Source organism: Hyaena hyaena, unplaced genomic scaffold, assembly GCF_003009895.1.
Source record: "Hyaena hyaena isolate Hyena2069 unplaced genomic scaffold, ASM300989v1 scaffold_583, whole genome shotgun sequence".
Lineage (NCBI taxonomy): Eukaryota > Metazoa > Chordata > Mammalia > Carnivora > Hyaenidae > Hyaena > Hyaena hyaena.
The window spans coordinates 578,143-590,387 of NW_024081216.1; positions in this window are offsets into that span (position 1 = coordinate 578,143).

Genomic DNA, 12,245 nt, shown 5'->3' on the forward strand with positions numbered 1-12,245 from the left:
TGGAGTTTTGTTTTGCTTTGAAGAGGGCTTTTCCCAGATGACTTCAACTCTCTGAATTATCTCCCCCCCCCCCCCCCCCCCCCCCGCCGAAGACCAACCAGAAAACTTGATGCAGTTCATGTATCTGAGTGGTGTGACCCCCAGGACTGCAACAAAGAGATAATCAATATTCAACCTGTTTTAGTGTCTCCTGTATCTCTTTAGTCTATCATTGTGGAGTTGACTGAAATTCGGGGTTAAATTGAGTCTCCTCCAAACTCAATTAATTAAAATTTGTGAATTTAATTTCAATTCCAAGTTTTTATTGGGCAGTTTAACTCTTCTAGTCCTCACTTCCCAGATTTTCTTGGTTACATTAATTGGACTTTTGCCACTCCTTGCAGTAGAGTTGCAAAAATAGAGAGTCCCAGATATTACACTCTGTTTGGCAGGCATTTGAAATTCAACAGCCTGAAAAATGATCCAGTTTCTTGAGTTGTATTTATAGCTGCAGTATTTATCCCTTGGTATGTCTTATCTGACACAGTTTAAGGTCCAGACCACTTGTCTTTTCCATAGCTCTGTCCAGGGCAAGTATGCTTGCTTGGCTGATATCCCCCAGTACATCAGCTACCTGCCTTCCTGGAATTCATGCAGGGTCCAGGTTACTTCTGCAGGCTGAGAACCCCAGGTGCTCCAGACCCAGGCCTAAGGAGAGATGGCTGGCAGGGAATTTACCTCTTATCCTCCAGTGGCTCGAACCAATATAGTACACAGGTGTTGTTATTTTCACTATTAATAAACAAGTGCCCTTTTAAAGTGAATTACTTTTTAAAAAGTGTGTAATGGAGGCACCTGTGTGGCTCAGCCAGTTAAGCGTCGGACTTTGGCTCAGTTCACGATCTCATGGTTTGTGGATTCAAGCCCCTCATCGGGCTCTGTGCTGACAGCTCACAGAGCCTGGAGCCTGCTTCGGATTCTGTGTCTCCCTCTCTCTCTGTTCCTCCCCCACTCATGCTCTGTCTCTCTTTCTCACTCAAAAATAAATAAACATTAAAAAAATTTTAAATGTGGAATAAGTGCATCTAAATGATTCCATAAAGGTTTTTATCCAAATACAGAACAAATGAGTACTTTTTGCAGTTAAATATATTCTAACCCAAGGGTCATCAGGGCAGTAGGTCACATCATGAATGAACAACTGGTCTGTCCATGAATCAGAATCCTGATTATTCTTCTGCATTCATTTTATAATTATTTGTTTTGTCCCAACTTTCCTACCTGCCCACATTATTCATTAATAACATCAGTGTTTCTTTCATTTCCAAAAATATAGCCAAATTCTAAATGTTGCATTTCATAAAAATCCAGCCTCATTTATTCTTTTCATATAATAACACTTATGATAATGCTGAGTTTTTATTAAAATATGTGTGTAATAATACTTGAAAATAGAATTATTAATAATATTCAAATAAAATAATTTACTAAATATTCTTGCTTATTTAGACCTAATTTGGGTATATAATCATTTCCATTAGCAGATTATTATTAATCCAAACTCAGAAACTCAATAGATTGTTTTAAGGTTGACATTGTTTTCTTCAATCTAACTTGTTGGGTTTAATTAACAATATAGGTCATACTTGAGACTGTTAGAACATCCAACTATTATTTCCTGAGCATGAAAAAGGCTAAATTATTCTTGTACATACTTTATGCTCCTAGTATTGATTATTGTCACTTAAAAACATCTTTTGTTGTATTGATGATAGTAGTGTAGACAAAATATCAATACAGATAGAAAGAATATTGCCAAAGAGGGAGAGACCAGTATTTTGCTGGTTAGTGACATTAGTTTCTTTGACAGGCTTCTTGAGAAATGAATATGTCAGATTCTATTGCAAATACTCTGAGTGGCTCACTTACTCTCTCACTTTCTATGTATGTATATCAATCTATTTATCTATCCATATATATCTATCTATAGACATATTTGCATATCTAATATATGTATATAGGTAGGGATTTAGCTGGTTTGAACACTTCCAGAAATAACTGGACTGTCCCTGAGAGGAAGAAAAGGAGCTGCTTCTCAGGATCTTGTAGTGATTGCTACTCACCATTTGTTCTAGGGTCCTTGGTAGATCAGAAAGCTTCCTGCCCACAGCTCCCTCTCCAGGGATCCCTGGACCATCGTAATCACATGCTGGTAATGGCAGGAACGGGAAAAAGACCTGGGGCTTCATCCTCTCAGCTTAGAGCATCCAAATAAATTTCCAACGCTTATACCAAAACTGCACCATGTGCAAAGCCCTATGAAGATGGAGCGGTGGTTGGAAGAGGGGCACAAGGGTCACAGAGAAGCAGAGTGCAGCAGATCATATTTTCCAAAAATAGCTACTATGACATCTCCAGTCCCAGACACTATTCAGAATCTTATTTATCACTCTCCCGCTGAGAGGTGGAGTTAATTACCGCTCCCCTTGAATTGGGTGTGGCTTTGTGACATTGACAAAGAGAGCACAGTGAGGGTGACACTGTAGGGCTTCTGGGGCTGGCCATGAGAGAAGACTGTCTCACTCCTGGGATGCTCACCCTTGACACCCAGCCACCATGTTGTAAGGCAGCCCAAGGTGCAAGAAGAGGCCACACGTAGGTGTTCTGGCCAGTAGCTTTGACCAGCAGCTGGCATTGATGCCAAGTGTGAAAGCAAAGGAGCATCTACTTACTCCAGCCTCAGCCTTAGAGCTTCCTAGCTAAGGTCCCAGACAGTGTGGAATGAAGAGGGGCCTTCCTCTGTGCCCCATTCAATTCTATGAGTTCACAGATTTTGTGAGGATAATAAATGGTTGTTTGGGGGAAAATTGTTACTAAGCTACAGTAACCAGAACAGAACTCACAGTATGGTAGGGAGCCAGTTACAAACTCAACGATAAGGGCCAAACCTCAGAGTGAACTTGATAGAGAGCTTAGATTCTCAACGAGGGCAAGATCATGCTCCCAAAGAGGAAAGATTGGTTCTTAGGTGCTGATACACAAACAGATAGTATTTTGTGGTATTTACATTTCATGAAAGGTGGGAGGCTGTGGAAGGGATGTCTAAAGAGGTTCCTTAAGTGGTAATAGTGGTAGGAAAAAATGGTTGAGAAACTAGAGGAAAAGAAAGATTTGTTCTGGGCTGGAGAAATCTGAGAAGCAGAAGGGGACATTCTGACTAACTGGGAGATCCTGACCAGGCCACTTGACTCCTCTGTGTTTCAGTTTCTTTTTTGTGAAACAGGGGAAAGAAGACCCAATATTCAGAGCTGTGGGTCAAGGCCAAACGGAATGCTGGTAGTGTTTCTGCTCTTAGGACTTTGTCATAGTTGTCGAGGGAGACAGACTTTGAGTTGGGCCTTAAAGGAAAGATGATGATGGAAGGATATGGGGGAAGGGAAATTGAAACCGGGGCATGAACTAACCAAAAGCCCAAAGAGGTGGGGAAACATGTTAACAGTCTGATAAATCTAGAGATCTAGAAACCATGGAGTTAGGAGAGCAGGCTTAAAAAAATAGCCAGTAGCAGAGCCTGGGGTACTTTGAACTCAAGGAGAAAGAATTCGTTCTTTCATTTTTCCATAAAGACACACATTTATTAGGCACCTACTAAGTGCCAGGGCTGGCATGTGACACGTGAAAAATGCAATCAGATCACCTCAGTGCAATTCTTACTTTCTGGGTAACATAAGGTTTCCCTCAGGGGTGATATTCAGGCTGAGTTCTGACGTATGGGAGGTGATGGTCGCTGGAGAGGTGAGAGAGGAGCCTCCAGGTACATGGAGACAGTTCAGAGCGTGGCATGTACAGGTGGATGTGCAGTGTGCCCGCGTCAGCAGCACGATGGGCTGTGGACCGGCGAAGTGGATCAGGGCTTGCGTGCATCAGGAAAAGCCTGCGTGAGTTTGGGCTTTGCCTTGCATGTTTTATGCCATGACTGACTGTGAGAGGAGGACCCTCTATGCAGCAGTGACGACGGGTAGGGTGGGAATGGAGGAGGGAGTGGAAACTGGATAGACAGAGCAGGTGGCAGAGACAGAGCTCACAGTCCTTAGTGACTGAGGGGAGATGGGGTGGGGTCAGTCTTGCCTGCCAGGGGGTGGGTTTATAAAGCCTAGCAAATGAATAATCCACATATAATTCTAGGATCTAATGCCGAGGTGACAGGTGGCTCAGACACCTTCCCTGATCGCTCTCTTTACTGGGCATCTCCCTCCATCTCTCCCACTCCAAGAATCCACACACTTACTTCCTTACTGATTTATTCAATAGCTCCTTGGCTGGGTGCCAAAAAAAAAAAAAGGTAGGTGGACAATGGACAGAGGGGGACTGTGGGACAAAGGCTTAAGTGAGTCGTCCTCCTGGCCTGGATCTTTCTTGGGCCTCAGTCAGGGCTGGGCATCAGGGCTGAGCCAGAGCAGGAAATTACAGTGTTGGAACTGTCAGAGGCCACTGTCCCTCCAGCCCTGAGTTCTCCCTCAGTGATACAGCCCGTGACACCCGGTTGTACTCGGGGTGGAGACCCGGGACCACACCACTACAGGCAATCCCCAGAGGCTACCAGGAGCCGTGTGCAACAAATACATCGGCTGCCTTTAGAATTAGAATGACTGTGCATTCTGGCACTGCCATTTAATCTCTGTGTGACACTAGGTCACATGCGGACAAAAATTCTTAACGCCTCCATCCCATGGTGTACTGTCGACTAAGAAGTGGCGGATAATTGTTATCAGAGTGTTTTGTGTGCCAGCCCCTGCTGCTCAGCGGGGCCTACGTGGTGCTGTCCTATTCACGTCTTGAGGAAGCGAGACTCCAGAGCACTCATAAGGGGAGGAGCTGTTACTACTTGGACCATGGGTTTCTTTGGTCAAAGCAGGAGAGAATACTAAGTAAACACCTTGCGCGGTCACCGCCTTGCTCTTCTCAGCAGGTGAAGCCGTTGCGCTTCCCTCTCTTCCCACGAGGAGTGCCCAGGGGTCAGGCCTCTGAGTACCCCTTGACCCTGGGCTGAGTGGAGGATATTCTTAGACCCTTTAATGTCAAAGGAAGAGTAGGGGAAGCCGATAAAACTTCCTCTTTCTGGTCTGTCCTTTCGATACCCACAGGAAGGACAGAGCGGTGGCTCTAGGTTTGGAAACTTGACCATCCTATAGTGTGGGTCCTTCTCAAAGTGTGGGGACTCTCAATGCTCTCATGACTGGCTGGGAAAAACCATCACACTGACTGACTGGCTCCCACAAAATGAACAAAGATGTTTTTACTAAAATTTTCTTCAAATAAAGAGACTAGAACGAAGGTATTCCCACAGCCTCCCTTGTCCCTACCATCTAAGACCCTGATAATCACAGGCATCTATACCTCACACGGAGACCGAGTTGCACCATTCACACATTAATTCCACAATCAGCACGGAGCACTTACTATACGCCAAGCACTGTGCTGGAAGCTGGGAGGGCCAAGGCACAGTCCTTGGTTTTAGTAGCTCGTCACCTAGCAGAAAAGATAGACACAGAAACCAATTATTACAGTGCAGGAAACTTGCTCCTAGAGATCCTTTCATCACGCCCTGGGAGTCCCGAGGAAGAGGCTGAAACTGTCTGGCAGATGGGGCAAGGCCTGGCGAGGTGGTGGTATCTGGGGTGAGGCTTGAGAGATGAGTGGGAATTCCCCAAACAGAAAAGGGGAGAGACGTATCCACGTGAAAGAGAAGTAAGAACCCCAGGGACGTGGACAGGCTGAGGGGTGCGAGGGCAGGGTGAGAAGCTGCAGGCGTGTTGGGCAGAAAACGAGGCCAGCAGGTGTGCAGAGGCTGGACTGTGTGGGGAGAAATTTGGATTTGGCCCGGTCAGTTATGGAGAGCCAGGAGATTTTAGGAGAGGAGGAAAGAGGGGAGACCGAGCAGATCTGTGTTTTAGAAAGAAGACCCTAGGCGGTGGCACGGAGGCCCTGGGAAGGAGAAAACCTGTGGCCCCAGGGGCCAGCTGGGAGGAGGGTTGCGTAACCACATCTGCGATCAGGTTCTGAACTTGGACCCCAAGCAAGCCCCTCGCTTTGCTCAACCAGTGACACCAATGCTCCCTGCCCCCCAAGCCCCAGGCTCAGACATCCTCTGATCGACAGAGGCAGGCTCTATTCATTGCACTCTGTGTGCAGGCCTGTTTTCCGCATGCTATTTAATTCCCCCAACAACCGTGAGAGGTAGGGATTATCACCCCATTTTCCAGAGGATGAAACACCCGAGTTACTTGGGGAAGATCACACAGCCGGCAAGTGGCAGGGCTGGGTTGGTGTGACCCCACAGCATTGCCCTGTGTTTACCCGGCCTTTGAAGAACCCACGGGGCAGGAGGGAGGGAGGGCCACGGAAAGTTAGGCGTTCAGGACTTCCAACCGCTGTGCCCAACTTATGATTTGATTGTGATGAGGAAAAGTTCCACAAATCCTTGTCTTTTCTCTAATGACTCAGTTTTCATAGGAAACACCAAAAAAGAAGTTACTGGGTCCCCCTCCTCTCTCTCACCCTTTGTTTCTCTCTCCAGGTGTTGGTAACTAACCTCTGGCATCCACAGCACTGGCTTGGCTGGTTTGGCCAGTCTCCTTGCAGGGCTGGCTCACTTCGGCCCACTACCCCACCTCCATCCCTTAGACGCTCAGAAGGTGGTATCGTTTGGAGCAGAGTTTCACTCCCAGTCCAGCTCCAGTCTGCACCACAGGGTGGGGGCTCTCCTTCTCCTCCGAGGCAGAAGCGACTGAGAATCAGCCAAACGCTCCCCACCACCGCGGAGGCAACGTTCCAGAAAGGCAGCATTTTCCACTCTTCGCTGCTGGGCTTGCAGAGGCTGGTGTCAGATGTGAAGCTGGCCCTTGAGATTTGTTCATGCCCCGGGATGCTGGGAGCTTTGATAAACTGTTTCGCTGTCACGCAGAAGTCAGGCAAATAGGAAGTGTCATTCTCATCTTCTCTTGACAGAAATCCACCTTGGATCCTGTTCCTCCCGTCTCCATCCACAAGCATTTCCTGCTCCGGCAGCATACGCTCCATGATGAAAACAGCAACGGCGGGCAAGTCTTTCCAGGCTCCAAGGGGTTTGAAGGCTTTCTGGGACCTACGTCCCAGGAGGGCAGGAGCAAGGGCAGGGAGCGGGGGAGCTCTGCAGGCTCCGGAGGCAGGTGAGGGGGCGGCAAGCCCGGGGCTTCCCGGGCTCCATGGTGGGAGCACTTGGCAGGACACAGACAGGCCGTACACAGAGGTCATAAAACAAAATTTATCTTTAATTTGTAAGTGTCAACAGCAGTACAAAAGATGGAGTGATGACGACTAGATTAAGGGTAGAGAGGACAGTCTTGAGGTAAATGAGCATAAATAGGCAGTTCTTATAGACACTCCCCTGAGGGGCCTGGGCCCCTTCATGGCATATACATTATCACCCAAAGATGGCATGTTTAACATATCAGGAAAGCACCTTGTGCAAAAAGAAAAAAAAGAGTAGCTAAGGTGCCAACGTACACCAGGATAGATAAAGACAGTGTGTCTTTCAATTTTGTCTTTTCCCTTAATTATGAGGCAGAGGAGGGGAAGACTTTGAAAAGTACCACTGAAAGATTATTCAATGTTGAGTTTTATCTCACGTCAATACTGCACAACGAAATCCAAGAAATGTGTGGATGCAACAAAGCTAAGAACAATGATTCATTCCTTTAAATTTGAAGAGATTCTTTTTTTCCCCCCATTTCTTTAATCCTTAGCAAACTTTTTTTTCCATGATCAAGAGGAGAGTGTGAGAGAGATGTGATGGCAACCCTTAAGGTCATTTAAAAACTTTACACTGGACTGTACAAGATTTTTTTTTTGATAAATTATTTACATTTTCAGACTTTCAAACATATTCAAAGCAGCAATAGACACTAGTTTTTATGGTTTTTGTTTTTTTTTTTCTAATTGCCCAAATAGTTACCAGCCATGGGCCAAGTAGGTACCTGTGTTATACATAGAATTTCTACAAAGAAAATCTGCAGTTAAATTTGCTCGAGGGTGTAGTGAATGCCCTTAGCATCTTAAGGGCCACACCCGCAGTGTTGCACAGTACCTTGACAACAAGCCGCAGTTGCCCCAACAGCCCTACACAAACTTTACACTTGGAAACAGCAGCCAGCATGTCAGTCCAGCATGTCAGTGAATTGTGCTGATTAAATTAACATAGAATACAATCTCACAATATATATCACAAACAAATTACAAGGTCGGGAAATAAAAGAGTTACAGTAAGATAAGTTATGTAGTAACAGCTTATAAGCTTGTCTAAGGTAATAAAAATTTTACATGGCAAATACAATAATGAATGAACATAAAATGCTAAGCATTCTAATTTGCTACAAGCTGGAGAAGGGTACAATAAAGACTGTACTTTAAAAAAAAAAAAAAGCAAAAACACGTATGACAAAGGAAGACGAACGGAGAATGCACATGAGCAGATCTGCAATGTGCAGCATACAAAACAGTTAAATATTTGCACATTCCCCATACTCCAAGAGCACCAGCACTGAGGCCTCACCTTATGCTTGTGGTTCTTCAGGAATAAGAAACTACTGAGCAAGATATGTCACTGAGTTGCTGTCAAGCGTTCATATAGCCACGGACACCAGTTGGAAGAGTATCTGCACTAAGCGTTACCTTTCTGTCCCCCACCCCCCTCTCTAGCCCTGCCCCAAAGGTACCAGCATTCCCCATACTTGTTCATGAGCTTTTAGAAAGCAATCTGTCCCCAGAAGGAAAGATGGGATGGGGATGAAAAGGAAATATGTTTGCATATCAATATTTGCAATGATATTAGCAGAAGGTTACACTCAACAGTATATGGCATCAGAAACAGAACATAATCGGCAGGAGTAACAGATAGAAGTTGTTTATTAAGGAAGAAGACATGTCAGGGGGCAGATGGCTTAAGGAAATGATGCAGGTGCTTCTGTAAAGGGACAGATGAGGTCATACATTATTATTATACTTTGAGAAGTGAGCTTCAGTGCCAACTCAGTCCTTAGACAAACGTGTACAAAATCAGGCAAGGCTACAGCAACCAATTTTGTCATTTTCTCATTAGAAAGGAAGACCCAGTAATAATTTCAATACATTCCTCTAGCTGCATTCGTTGTAGTCGTTGGCACTTGGAACAGGACTTCTCGTATGGTTTAAAACTACTAAGTGATTCTTTTTCCTTTCCCTAATGAGTAGGTCAGGGTCAGCTTTTTGCAAAATGAATAAATTGAGAGAAGCAGTCTCTGCCTGTGGTGTTCAAGTGACCAGGCCGCCTTCCTACTGGGGGTAGATGGGCTTCCTCGAAACAATCCCCGCTTTCAGCTAGTGCCTGTGCTCCTGGCTCGGGAGGCTGTGCTCTGAAGAAGCAGCCTGGCTTCGTAAGGAAAAGAAAGAAGCCTTTAATTTCAGCCCTAGAGTGATCACACCCTTTTCAAACACCCCAGGCTCCAGTGGGGCTAATGTGCAGGGGAGGCCAGAATTTGACAAGCTCAACAGCACTGTGAGCCCACACCTGAATTTAGAACTTGGCCTGGGAGACTGTCAGGACCCCGGCATATCGAATCAGGCCTGAGGACAAGGCTGGCGAGTATCAAATACCAAATGAAGCAAACTGATGTGCTCCTGAATACACGTGAAAACGACATGACTTTCTCACCTTCCTGGAGAAGGTACCGTGTTGCCTCTGCTGAGGAAATAGAGAAACTGCCTCCCTGGCTGTTCCTGTCCATGGATTGACCTTTTCTTTCTCTCTCCGTTTCTTTCTCTCCCTTCCTTCCTTTCTCTGCCTTCCTTCCTTCTTTTTGTTTTCTTCCTTCCTTTGTTCCTCCCTTTCCTTCCTTCCTATCCCATTTTTTTAGGAGAGGATTGTGTGCCAGTGTCCCTAATTCTAAGTGACAAGGAAAATCCCGATCCTGTAAATTCTTTAACAAAACATGGAGATGATTTTTCTTTGATTTGAAGATACTGTGAAATAGAAAGCACTGAAAACAGTTGATTAGCATTCTTTAATCTAATTGGCATGGTAGGACTTTAATGGTCAATCTCGAAGGCATTCATGCTTCTTGCTACTAAATGGTCACAGAACTACCTTTTAAGATTTATGTGGATTTTCAAAAGCAAATTGACTCTTCCCCAGCTGTAATGGAAATTTAGTATATTCAATTCATCGACTTTCTATAAGAAAAAAATAAGTAAAAGTCTGAGTCTGTGGACAATGGGTTCTAAACTGCCTGGGAACCTGAATGAAAGGTTTTACTTCCCCAGCTGCAGGTGGAACACTGCTTTCTCACTGTGGCTGCTAATCCACTGTCCCCATGAGGTACAGTGACTCATCACCTTCTAGTCTGGACCAGCGTACATGGAGAGAGAACAAAAAGGAAATACATAACTTATATCTCACTACGTATTCATGAACCAAAAATAAATTCTATTTCTATGTTATATTTACACAATTAGAAAAATCTAAAATGAGATGGTAGAATCATAAAAACTTTGTTTAAGCCCCACTGAAAATAAAACGAAGTGATCCCTATGATTGTCATTCTTAATTTCCATGGATATTTAGAGCCAAACTTGGCTAATAAATAGAGTAAACTGCTTATGCACAGAATTTAGATTCAAATACAGCATCGCCATTTGACCCAATGAAAGAGACGTTTACAATCAGATCATTCCTGAATAGCCTTTCGCTTTTAAGAACATGGCCAGAAGTGACTGCACCCCAGTACTGAGGCAGAGCTGGAGCTAAAACAAAGTGTTCATACACACATGTATTTTGCATAAATAAATGAAATAACAAGACATAAAAATGACTCAAATCCGGCAACTGTGAGGCAAGCCCACACGAGTCGAAACAGATGACTTTTGTTCGTGTAGTTTTCGTACAAGTTTCACATTAGTCAGAAGTGATAAAAAATACCATTTATATCCAGTGCTTATAACACTTACGAAACAACATCTGTGAGTGTGTGTGTTTTTTGTTGTTTTTTTTTCTTTTTCTTTTTTTTTTTTTAACTACAAGCAAAATCAAGTTTCAGTCCTAAAGAACAGTCCTTTGTTCTCCACCAGCCCAGAATATTATTTTGGCATGGTCATAAAAACAAACAAAATTAACCTACTACTCTAAATGTTTGCCTTTGTGCAAAATTAATTACATACAATACAATGCTAGCCATACAGCACTCTACCTATGCGACAAAATAAAAAAGGAGGAGAGAGGGGGAGAGAGCAAACATAAGAGTCTGAGAGAAAGAGAAAAAGACGTGAGAATGAAGTGAGGAGGAGAGGTATATATAATCAACAGAAATCAGTAAAACAATAATAAATATCCATTTTTGAGAAAAAAATGACCTCCTCCTCATTTGAAATAAATGTACAAAAACAAAGTTCCAATCCCCAACCAATACTAAGAACAAAACATTCCTATCAGTACCTTAATCAGCTTATGGAGAGCACTCCCAGCTAATGACATAGCCAGTAACATCTTGGCTAGACCTATTTATTGCTATTAGGTATGGCCTTGAGCACTCTTTAAATAAATATGAAGGTACACTATTTTCTTCCAAGTGACAAAATGGCTCAAGAAATCTGATGGGGCCGTTCCTACGTCCTGGTGATCAGATTCTGGGTTGTCCCATGAGGTGAACTATCCCATTAACTGACATTTTCCCACTGAACCTCTCTGGGTGAGGCCCCTACCCCCACCCCACAGTCAGTCAGTCCTGGTTTCAGGAAGGTCAAAATGGCATGGCCGAGCTCCCTGTAGTTAGGAGATGGGGAATGAAACCTCACTGCCTCCCAGCCCATCAGCACATCTCCAGAGAAATCCCTGTGTGACCAGTGCAGTTAATCTGGTTCACAGGGAGGTATGACCCCACCCCCATCCCCGCATGTGGACACGGATGGAGGGAGTGAGCCAGAGGAGCTCAGCCGCTGCCCCAGAAGTTGTCCGTTCCCCAGACTTAACAGTAGGAACATCCCATATAGGGAATGTATTTCCCCTCCTTCTCCTTCCCTATGATTTTCTTTCATTCTCTGGATGTATCATGACTATTTGCCTCTATCTTTGCCTTGAGGCTGTCATGTGGCTTCTTGCATCCTGGGGATTTTGCAAAAAACTCCCTAGATGCGCCAGATGTGACAAGGCAACTCCGTGCAAAGGTGCCAGCCCATGACAGCATCACTGTAGCCTCCTC